Genomic DNA, 12,603 nt, shown 5'->3' with positions numbered 1-12,603 from the left:
AGTAGGCAGAATCTAGTAGGGTATGTGTTAGTGTCAGGAATTCAGAATTTTTAATGGAAAATAGGAAATTGAATCCAATGTGTATTCAAATATTTAATACACAGAAATCTTCCCACTCTCATCCAGAACCATGCCTTGACATTACCTTCACCTGAAGTAAGACACAATTAGAAAAGAAGAGTTAGAAAATCTGTGAATATATATCTGGAATGTAAAATGCTCAGGAGTTCACAAATTTGTAGGTGGTAGAGGAGTTTCTAAAAGTAAGGGACAAGGTAAACACTCTACAAACATGGATCTCTGCTGGCCTAAATACCTTTGAGAAACTGCCTCTGAGGTTGGGCACTTGAAATATATGTTGTATCAGGAGATTTAGTTCCTTTGTAGAGAGACCATCAAAGCTGGGTCTGCATCTATGTGTCCTGGAGGACATAGTTTCTTATTTTTCAATGAACATGAGGCAGCAGTGCTGAATTTTTTCTTTGTATGTAAACTGTGGCCAATGGGGGCTAAGTGTCTCCCCATGTGGACTGTGAAGCCATTTGGTCATTCTCCACTTTTCGTGGTGTTTCTCGCTGCTGCACTGGGTATTTGGGTATTTGCTTGACAGTATACAAGGAGTTAAAATGGAACACAATGGTGGAGGGAGTTCTTTAACTTGTGGTGAGTCAGGATCTGCAGGAGAATGCACCAACCAAGGTTCTATTCCACGTAGCTTGCCCCCTTAAGAATAGCAACATGATTCTGAACATTGCTCTGAAACCTTTCCATATAACAAGATGCCTTTACATATAAGGGTCTGCTGGCTGCACCATGTCAGTCACAAGCCATTTGGAAGCCAATGGCAGATCCGCATGGCCCCACCACAGATGTTTTATCACATAATTGCATACCACTGCTCTAGGACCACTACTCACCAAGCTCCAACTTACTGGCATCTCTTTTCTACACCATTTTCATGAAACCCAGTCAATCAAGGCAGTGTCTGGTATACTCAGGATCAGAAATAGGACATCAAATGGTTATCCAGTGCCAGCTGGTCATGGGAATATCAAAAATTTCATGGTAATTATCTAGCCATTTTTTACGGATGAAGTTGGAGGCTCTGTGGATTCAATTAATCCAGGACCATTAAATGGGGAGGAAGCTAATTTCAATGAAAGCTCTGGAGCACTCTCACAGGCAAGGCTTCCCTAAGAGTGGCCAAAATGTCACATAAAGCCAGGCCCATTGAGATCTACAATGTGAGGTCCATGTTTTGAAACTCAAATTTGGCTGCCAAGTCTTTAAGAATAATTTTATGTAATATCCTGGATGACATTCCCAGTGTTCTGTGGAAATTCAAACTGGGCCTAGATCTCAGGTTCCAAGGGTGACTCTCTTGCGTGACCTCTTAAAATCCCAACACAATTCATGGCAATACTTCTCTGATGTCAGTTCCAGAACTCAGTCTTTAAGGGGAATCACAACAGAGTTCAATCCCAGGTGGACCCAGTCATTTCTTCCAACCGCCATACAAATGACCACAATTAAATCCAAAACACTTTCACATGGCCCTCATCTTCTTCCATATAGACACCCTTCATAACATCTTGATGGAGTTTTCCATGAGAGGCACAGCCCAAGACAGTGTCCAAAATATGCTCCTGTTTCCCTCATTTGCCTAACGTCAAGGTGGCCTGGACACACTTCCTGTAAACCAGGAGTGATCAAATAGGCCTGCCATTAATACTGCTCCCATTTCCAATTTGATGCATTCTGACGGTGCGGTTTAGATTCTTTATGTGAATTGGAGTCATGAGAAAACCCAAGCAACTCTGCAGAGACTTGAAGAACTCATTTGACCCAAAGGATCCTCATTCTCACTTGATGGAGGTCAGGATCGTAACAGAGAAAGGTAAGAGAATTTATTCACAATGAGTGAACTTTTTGCCAATTTTGTTTTGGATGCACAGATGGGATATTTCTTTAGATCCATCAGGTGCTAAGAATCTAAGCCACAGCCTCACACCGGGCCAAGAGGCTGATTCAGACACATCCCTTTCTAAAGCAATTAAGCAAAGAGCCACAGGTGATGCCCATTCATTTCCATTTAAAAACTGTTTGCTTCAGGCTTCCCAAAAAGGTGGCCAAAGGCAAAGACATCCTGCTATTCAGAGAAACAGAAAAATAGGTAAGCAAAAGGCCAAAAAGCAGGGTATCTTTACTGTGACTTTCCTGGTCACACTAATATCTGAGATTTCTGAGATGCTGGCCATTCCATTCAGGTATCCAGTTCATGGCCATGTCACAGAGGTTGGAGGTGGTACATATCTTGGACACAAAACCAAGAGCCTATTCTGAAGAGTGGTCAGAATTAAGGAAGAAAACAGGGACTTAGGAAGATAGTAGGTGTTGCCCATCCAAATGGCAAGCCGCACTCCATTCATAAATTGGGCATGATGAATGTTGTTAAACTTTCTACTAGAGAGGACACATCCATTGATTCATTCTCTTTTCTGATGTCTACAACCACGGACACAGTGGGATACACAGACTTAGAAACACCTTGTCAAAAGACTTACTAGAAACAGTTCACTACAAACCAAACGAACCTCCTCAGAACAGAGAGACAAAACCACACACCCACACTCAGAAAGGCACCTCTTCCCCCAAGTAGATCTGTGAGTATCCAGAGTGTCCTCTGACTGGTGGGCGATACTATGTTCCCCGGTAATGGTCTGTACTGTTTCAGATCTGGTCTCTTTGGCCAACTCTGTGAAGCTGTCAATAGCACGCGGTGAGCCAGTACCTGCTTTGTCAGGAAAGGCCCCTTTTTTAGATCTTTCCTGGCATTTGGCCATCCTCAAATCAGTCGGTACCAAGAAGACTGACTCTGTCCTTGGTGATTCCAAACAAATGAAACCACTGGGACTGGGACTGTGCCTGGCTCTGGGTGCCTGGCTTCCTGGATTCCAAGTTCAGAGAATTCCATCAGCAAGGAAAAGTGTTAAGTCACTTACTTCAAGAACTGAATGAGGTCACTGCCTTGGCAACCACTTTGTAATAACAGTTTCTTCCAAGGTTCCCATGAGATGGAGGCTGCCCTTACTTCCTGTGACACTTTCACAAGTTAGAATTGTATATCAAACTTAGGCACCCAGGAACAGCTCTCCACACAAGCCTGGTTTGGCCCATCTTCTCTACATTAAAAAGAGAGAGGCTGATTCAGACACAACCCTTCATCATGACCAGGTTGTTTTCCATGGAAAATGATTTTTTGGAAATATAACTTTTGCTCTCTCAGGTCCTTCATAGCTGCCTACATCTTCTCCAGGGATAATTTCTGCATGGACCTTTGAGGTTCTCAACAGGTGAAAGATCCCCTACATTCCTGTATTGTAAGAACAAATCTCTCCCTGCTCTTCTGTAAAGTTAGATTGAGTGAACAGTGTATAGTTAGGGTTAATATCATGTTCGATTTGGGTTAGGAATCATTCTGCTGGATGAATAATGGTATTGGGAACCTTCGATATTTACAAGAATATACAGGTGAAATATAAGTTTGAAAACAGAAATCTAGATAAGATTTGAAGCCCATTAAGGCATTAGGCCCTTGAGTGGGATATTTACAGTTGAATTATTTTCTGCACAGATGTCTCATATAAATCGATATACAATGGCAGAGGAACTTTAATCTTAGATGATTGAATGCAGAAGAGAACATCCAGTCAAAAAGGGATAGTCGGTAGGATTAGGATGATAGTCCATAGGTTTAGAAAGAAGAGTGAGTACAGGAGTTGGACCAAAAGTTCTTTAACAATATTTTTTCGGGTAGAGTGTGAATGTAAATGTCAGCACATATGAAGAATCAGACACAATGATGAACTGGGGAAAATATGTAGTAAAGCAGATATCAATAGAGACATTAGGAAATCAGGCAAAGTATAAAGTGTGTCATAGGGTTAGACATTTTCAACATGGTTGAGGTAGAATATATAATCTTACGAAGAAACAAATATGTAGTCACCAATAGGATTGACATTTGAGAGCAGTAGGCAACCTGGACATGGATGTTTTTAGTAATGCATGCTCACTTCCATTTAGGCTTTGGCACAATCATAAGTGTGACATTTTCTTTTTGTGTCCAGAATAGTAACGTGATAAAATGTTTATGTAAATCAGGTGACATGAGTATTTCTTCCAACATGTCTGGGAGCTACATTTTGAAGATGAATAAATTAGTATTCGGGTTACAAATAGATGTACCTATGTCAATGAATATAGAGATAATGCATTAATAGACCATACTGTGAATAAATAATATAAGTGGTTCCAACTTAAATAATGGATTGAATTAATATCGGAAAATATACAGGGAATCTTATATTGATATACAATAATTCTACCAAACCAGTTACACATATAATCATAATATTAGGGTTATGGTATATCATGAAGTGTGTGTGAGTTTTGCTTCAAAATGATTATGGAAATCGAAAATAATGTGTTTGGAAAGAAGTGTCATGAAAAGACCAGTCAAGAAACCAGGAGGAATACATGTGTTCTGAAGCAGGAAATGATTGAAAGTGAATAAAATGCCTATAAATGTGTGAACTTGTGGATGAAATATATATCCTATGATGTGCATAAACTGATAAAATAGTAATTTACCAGTGTTGAATAAAATGAACTTCAAAATACACATCCTGTCCCGTAGGAATCCACTGCATTGATGTTAAACTGGGTCAGTTACTGTAGAAATATTAGGATTATATGCACCATTCACTTAAGTTAGTTTTCAGTAGTAGGAAACAAATATATAGTTCAGGTGGATGAATATTTCTGAGAATAATCTTGTGAAAAGTTGAATATAAATCCACATATTTGAACATGAATGAATTTAGGTAGTGTATATAAGACACAAATATTTTATATTTTGAAAAATTTGGAGAGTGTGTGTATATATATATATATATATATATATATATATATATATATATACAAAAATAACACACACACAATTAAAAGTAGCAGTATATATGCCAATTGAAATTCATCATGAATATATATATCAACCACAGATGCAAAAATATTTATTTTACTGAACTTGGATTTATGTATAATGTTGTTCAACTAGGAGGTTCACCCATTGTTTGAATTTTCAGTTCCAACATCGTTTAGAAGGAGTGAACTCTTCTCAGAATTTGTATCTGCCAAGTCAGCTCACCTCACAAGAATATACGTGTGATACGAGGTAGGATTCTATATGTGCATATAAAAATACATGTGATGAATCAGCAACAGAGAAAGGGAGACAGGTATTTTTATATTTGTTAACTTTAAAAACACATGGAGAACTATTTCAATTAAAAATTGACTAGATTTATAACACCTACACTATATCAAGCAAAAGGCAAGTCCAACTATACACCATGCCTCCTCTGAACTGCTTGTATTTCTATTCTGTTTGGGTTATTTTTCTCCATCATATTAGGATTAGTAGTCATAGTCTAGTAAGTTATGGTTTAGTGTCAGGTGTCCCGGCCAGCAGGACACATCAACCTGGGCATCGAACCTAGTTGGGGAGGAATGAAGGGACAAAAGACATGAGAGATGACAGCAAGATAGGGGTTCTGATCTTGCTGCAAACTTTCATTGTTCTCACAGTGTATTTATATGCTGCGGATGGAAAAGCTCTCTTATCAGTAGTTGCTGGATGTCTTCACAGGGTGAGATAACCTCAGAATACTTCAGGAAGACAGATGGCCGCAAAATGTCTCAGGGAGATAGATGGCTGTGGGATGTCTCCCAGGCAGGATGCCTCCCAGGGGGCTATTTCTTGTAACTGTCAGGCTATTCTTTGAAGGAGAACTTCCTTCTAGCCCCTGACATCTCTTCATTTCTTATACAAAATATTTGATGATACCTTACCGGCCAATGTTTTAGGGGGTGATAGAGGCTCTGTTTCTCTAAGAGGCCTTAGAATATTTCCTGATCCAAGCGAGCATGTTTACTAGGAGATTTCATGGTGGCCTTGGCATGTTTTTGGAGGAGACAGCTTTTAGGGGGAAGCATGCCAACCACCATGCACCAGAGCGTGTCACTCAGAGGTCTTGTATTTTGAGATCCGTGGATCCATTCTCCTGCAGTCCTTCCTGCACTGTCCGGTATTATGGCCTAACGTCCTCACTCCATGGGTACGTCCTCCCCCATGTGGAGGGGCCCAGGGAAAACGAACCCTTATGGCAATGTCAGTAGATGGTTGCTCAGAGCTGTTACTTAGAGTTTTATGTAAGAAAGAGTGATCTGTGGGGATGTAAACTTAAGAAATAAGCCTATGAGAAAGGTAGAACATCCTTTTAAATGTTGGCAGTGTGGTCTTCCATCTCCAAACGATGATAGTGGACCTGAATGGGCTTAGAGGCCAAACTATTAATCTGTTCTTTAATAAATTTTACCAGCCTGTTTATAATTCAGGGTCCTATGGACACCATTAAAAGTAAACCCAACAAATGCCCTAATAGGGGAAGAAGGTAGGGTAGAAATCCTAAGCCCAGTCCAGAGGGAATTTTCAAATAGTTCCCTTCATCTCTTTTCTTGATTTTCTTGAAGCTGCTTAATTTTAGTGCATACTATGCCTGAATTATTGGCATAAAAGCAGCATCGTTCCACTTAGGACAAGCAAAATCCTCCCTTGATAGCTGTCAGCAAATCTAAGCCTCGTCTTTTTTGAAGGAACACTTCTGCCAGGGAGTCTATTTGGTCCTGCAAATCTTTAATTTTTCCTGATAGAGTTTGTACATCATTTATAAGTTGTTGAGACAGGCGATGGTAAGAGTGTATAGCCGTGCCTAAGCCAGTATACCTGTGCCCACAGCAGCTGTTATTCCAAGGCTGGCAATGAGTGGTAAGACCTGTATTGCCCGCCTGTGTCTTTTGACTAAGGTGCCTAGGCTAGGAATGGGTAGAGGTTCGTCTCATGGGACAATAGTTATATCAGGGAGTAATAAGGTAAGAACACAGCCACCGGTCCAATTCGCTGGAAGCCTGGGGAAGGCCGAGTTTCCTCCACACATAAAAACTTTGTCATTGGGGGGACAAAGAGATGGGGTGGGTGAGGAACAATTTTGTACTGTTGAGCAATTTCCAAAGGAAGAAACTCCAACATCAAAATCATAGGTATTATACTGCATCGCGCCTAAAAGACATAATGTAAAAGTACCTATGGGCTATACTTCAAAAGGAAATCTGGGTTGGCATGTATTATCATTGTCTATGATAGAATTAGTAGAAACTGCCATAGGCATGATTGCCGCTGTTGTCATGCAGAGCCAGCAATCACCAGCAAGGGTGGGGTTGGAATTATTAAGCAAGGAGAAGGTAGTTTCCAAAATTTCTAATGTATTGGTATCTAAACCTGGAGCTGGGATTTAGGCTACATTAAGGGATGATATGTGAGCTCAGGGATTTGGGGTTTCAGAAGTTTGATTACCTGGGGATGCTTGACAGCATCAGTTTGACTCCACCATGAGAGAACACTCTAGGGGCCTTAATGGGCCAGCAGGACGGTTTACCGAAAGTGCCTTGGCACCCAGTTGCCTGTAGATTGGTGTGTTTGCCTTCTCCTCCCCGGTCAAAGAGAATGGTTGTATAATGAATAGTGGTCTCCCCTGCTGCCTGAGTTTTAGTTAGGGAGGCTTCAAAAAATTGTTCTCCCTGCTTGTTAACACAAATTGAGGGTGACACATAACAAGAGGCATGCATCGCCTTGGTACATTTTGCAGAACAATTTTGGAGAGCTTTCTTGTACTTGGGGGAATAAGCTTTGGCTTCTTAACACATACCCATTTAGGCTGATGAACTCCTCCGAGTTTATGGTCAACTTCGGCATGGAGGTGAGCCACTTTAGTCACGCAGTCAGCAGTCTGGGTACAACTAGTGGGAGCCTGAGTCCAAGATCCTCCCTTGCATCACAGGGGGGCCAAAAAGGTACTCCATGCTGTTGGAAGGTGGAGGGCCAAGGCCTCCATGTACAAACCTGTTTAGCAGAACTGCCTTAAGCAGGATCCTCGCACAGATTGTTGGCTGCATCTGAAAAAGAGGAAAATTTGTCCTCAGGGGGAGGGCCTCCATCCCTGTGTTGAGGTAAGTCATTAACCTGTTTAACCAGGCGTTCAGGTTACCATCTTGGGGTTGCTTGCTCTTGTTCCCGAACACAAGCTGAGCCTCGTCCCCAGATGAGTTCAGGAAGTGGGCTTTTCCATTTATTTGTAAGGGGATTGCACCACATAACAGGTGGGCGAACAGAATTGGACGAGGGATGCCAGTGTCTGTCTGCGGCCAAATGGGATTCACTGTCTAGGGTAAGAAAAATAAGGGCAAATAATGCATGGTTAAGGCAATGCCTGGGAGTGGTAAATACAAATGCGGAAGCCTTAAAGCGGGTTAGCCAAGTTTTTAAGGTAAGGTCGGCACGTTCCACAATGCCTTGGCCCTGAGGTTTGTATGAAATTCCAGTAGTATGACAAATTTGCAAGGTAACACAAAACTGTTTAAACTTGGCACTGGTATATGCAGAACAATTATCAGTTTTAACATGTATTGGTTTACCCATTACGGAAAAGGCTGAGACAAGATGAGAAAGGACATCTTTGGTGGCCTCTCCAGAATGTGGTGATGCAAAAATAAAGCCGCTGTAGGTATCTATAGAAACGTGTGTATATTTGGTTTTTTGACATTCAGGAAAATGAATAACATCCATTTGCCAAAACTGATTGGGCAGTAATCCTCGGGGTTTAACTCCCAACTGTTGAATGGGGAGGGAGACTGTGCAACCAGGGCGTGTTTTTACTATCTCTTGTGCCTGTTGCCTGGTAATTTTACAAAGTAATCGAAGGCTCTGAGAATTTAGATGGTGAAGATTGTGTAACTCCGTGACCTTTTGAATGGAGCCAACAAAAATTGCAAAGATGGTACGAGTTGCTGCATCAGCTTGGGAATTACCTTGTGTTAGATGGTCGGGAAGATCAGAGTGTGCCCTGATGTGTCCTAAGAAAAATGGGTGTTGTCTGGCCTGAATTAGCTGCTGAAGCTGGTGAAACAGAAAGGCCACATTGGAAGAAGACTTCATGGTGGATGAAATCTCCAGCTGGGGCACAGAATGAGCAATGTAGGCACTGTCTGCATAAATATTAAGAGGATTATCAAATAATGTTACAAAAACTTGTGTTATGGCAAAAAATTCCACAAACTGTGCTTACTGATAGACAGTATCAAGTGTGGTAGACTGGTTATTGACAACAAAGACTGCATGGCCATTACTGGAAACATCGTAAAGACAGTAAAGGCTTGAGGAATGGGAGCCTTTTGAGTAATTTTGGGAAAAATAAATGGATGTAACTGGACAAAATGTAAAAGGGGGTCATTGGGGACGTGGTTATAAATTGTTCCCCAAAAGCCTGATAGGGCAATACCCCATTCATTCTCTGTAGTAAAAATTGGGTTTGGTCCTTAGTATATAGAATTAAAATATTATCAGGGTCTTTGCCAAAATGTGGTAGAGAGAGCAAATGACCTTTAATAATAATAGAAGATACCTGAGCAAGATAAACAGTAACAATCTTGTAGCATGTGGTGGATAAATGGACCCACAGCAAGGGGCAGCCTTTATTTTTAAAATGTGGATCTCACTGCCAAAATATTCCTGTCGGTGTATGAGGAGTGTGTAAAATAACCAGAACCTGAGGAAGGTTACAAGAAATTTGTTTAACAAACTGTTGGGCAATGGCTTCTGTGACTGGTTTAATGCCTTTCATGCCTTGGGAGTAATCTTTTGAGGGGAGGAGCGGTGGGAATCACCTCTCAAACTATCAATAAAGGGCAAAAGTACACAAGTGGTTAATCATAAATATTTTCTTAGCCATTGAATATCCCTCAGTAATTTTTGAAAATCATTAAGGGTGTGATGATGGTCCACACGTAGTTGTATTTTAGGAATTTGGATCTGATTATCTTGAAGTTTAAGGCCCAAATAGGTATAAGGCTCCTGTGTTTGAAACTTATCAGGAGCTATCTGTAGTCCGAAGGTAGGGAGGGTTTTGTAAAGGTCCAAGTAACAATTATTAAGGTCATGGGTATTAGGTGCAGCAATTAACAAATCATCCATATAATGTAAAATATAAATTTGTGGCCATCACTCTCTCACAGGGTGTACTGCTTGAGCAACGTATTTTTGGCAAAGACTAGGGCTGTTGGCCATGCCTTGGGGAAGAACCTTCCATTGAAATCTCTGCAAAGGGCCCTGAAAATTAATGTGAGTGAGACTAAAGGCAAAATAGGGTCTATCCTCAGGATGTAAAGGAATGGTAAAAAAGCAATCTTTTAAGTCAATAACCATTTTACAATAGTTTTTGGGAATAGCCACTGGTGTGGGAATGCCTGACTGTAGTGCTCCCATCGGGCACATAACTTTGTTAATGGCACACAAATATTGTAAAAGGTGCCACTTGCCTGATTTTTTCTTGATAACAAAAATAGGAGTATTTCATGGTGAGGTTGAGGGCTCTACATGGCCGGCTGCCAACTGTTCCTGCACTAACATGGAGGCAGCCTCCAAATTTTCTTGGGTAAGGGGCCACTGATCCACCCACCAAGAGTCTGAGTCTCCCAAATAATTTTATCTGCATGGGGAACAGGAGGGTCAGGGACCGACACTAAAAATATGAATACCCAAGTCCATATGTATTTGTTTTTTGTATGGGTTGTATAGGCTCAACCAGTCCTTGTCTCAGTCTCACAAGGTCTGTACCAGGGACAAAATTCATACGAAGCATTTGATGAGTCACCATGGAATTGGGACTGGCAAGAATAACTTCCATTTGACTCAAAATATCTTGGTCCCATAGGTTAACAGGGAGGTCAGGAACAACGAATGGAGTGACATTTCCCTTATTACCCTCTTTATCAGTCCAGCTAAGAGCCCTAGAGCTGACCAGAGAATTTTTGACTGTCCTATCCCTTTAAGGTCTGTCAAGGATGGGGTGAGGGGCCAACCTGATGGCCAGTATTTTTGAGAAATAATTGTGGCATCAGCTCCAGTATCTAGAATTCCTTTGAATTCCTTTCCTTCAATAAGTAAGGTAATGGTGGGTCTATTGTGAGAAATGGGCTGAACCCAATATACTTCAGAGGAGCCAAAGGAGGCAGTCTCCCGCGGTAGTTTTGGGCGGTGGAATTGCCTCCTGAATCCAAGGGAAAAAGTATTAATTGTGCAAGTCTTGTTCTTGCTGGGATGGCTGCGACTACATTAATAGCTGTGGCCAATATTTTTATTTCTCCAGTGAAATCATTATCATTAATGCCAGGGAAGAACTGAACACCTTGTAAGAAGTAGAGGCTCTTCCAAGAATTAGGGCACATGTATGAGATGGTGGGGGACTCATAATTCCAGTGGGTATTATTTGGGGCCCTTGCATTGAGTCTAATATTGTATCGGTGGCGGCAAAATGTTCCAATCCTGCGCTGCCTGGGGTGGCTAGTTGGAGGGAGGCAATTGTGGAGAAGGATTTTGAGGTAGGTTGGGAGTATGGGAGAGAACAAACCTTATTGCCCCTGGGCTTGTCCCGGGGGAGGTCCTGGCCAGGGCTTGGCCCCACAGGGAGTTTCCCGAGAAGCAGGAAAAAATAGGCTGCCGAGGGCATTTGTCTTAGATCTACACTCACTGGCCCAGTGATGACCTTTACCACCATCTAGGGCAAAGGGTAGCTGCAGGCGGTTTAGCCCCAGTTTGAGGAGATGCTATTCCTAGGCTTTGTTTTCCTGTCGGACACTCACGTGCAAAATGGCCAGGTTGTTTACAAGTAAAACAAGTACGTGAGCCAGGATTGTGAAAGGCCTTGTTAAAGGCGGCACCTAGGGTGACACACATGGCAAGGGCTGCACCCACCCCTGGACAGAGTCTAATAAAGTCAGAAAGTTTCCCTTTATCCTTATGTGGTTGAAGAACATCCTGACATGCCGGGTTGGTGTTTACAAAGGCAAGATGTTTTACAAAGGTGCTTTTGCTGTCGCTTGGTGCAAGCAAGCATTCCGCAGCTAGGTTAAGCCGGGGAACAAAGTCGCTATAAGGCTCGTTGGGCCCTTGTCGAATTTTTGCCAGGGAAGTGGTAACCGAGGCCTTTTGAGGGAGGGGTCTCCAAGCGTGTAAGCCAGCCATCTGAATCTGCCCCAAAAGTTCAGCAGGGAAACTTGCCTGTTTAGTTTTAGTGTCAAAAGGCACATTGCCCACTAGCTTAACATAAGTCCAGGATTTAGAGAAGGGCTTAGTTAATTTTTTTTGAGCAGTTTCCTGACAGTGCTCTTTGAAATCTGCATTCTGCAACAGGAAGTCTCCGTCACTGAGGGTAGCTCAGTCTAAAAATTTCCAATCATTGGGAATAAGCCATTGTGTGCTGTGGCTTTCTAATAAAGCCAACGTGTAGGGTGCAGTGGGGCAATAGTGAGCACAAGCCTTTTTAAGTTTTTCAAGAAAACGCAGGCTTAATTTTTTGTAGACACTTTGTGTTTCTTCCTTCCTAGGGGTGAACTCCTCATCCTCTGAGTCCTGATCTCCTTGATCCATTT

The sequence above is a fragment of the Callospermophilus lateralis genome, chromosome 9 (assembly GCF_048772815.1).
Source record: "Callospermophilus lateralis isolate mCalLat2 chromosome 9, mCalLat2.hap1, whole genome shotgun sequence".
Classification (NCBI taxonomy): Eukaryota; Metazoa; Chordata; class Mammalia; order Rodentia; family Sciuridae; genus Callospermophilus; species Callospermophilus lateralis.
Note: the sequence above shows the minus strand (reverse complement) of the source record.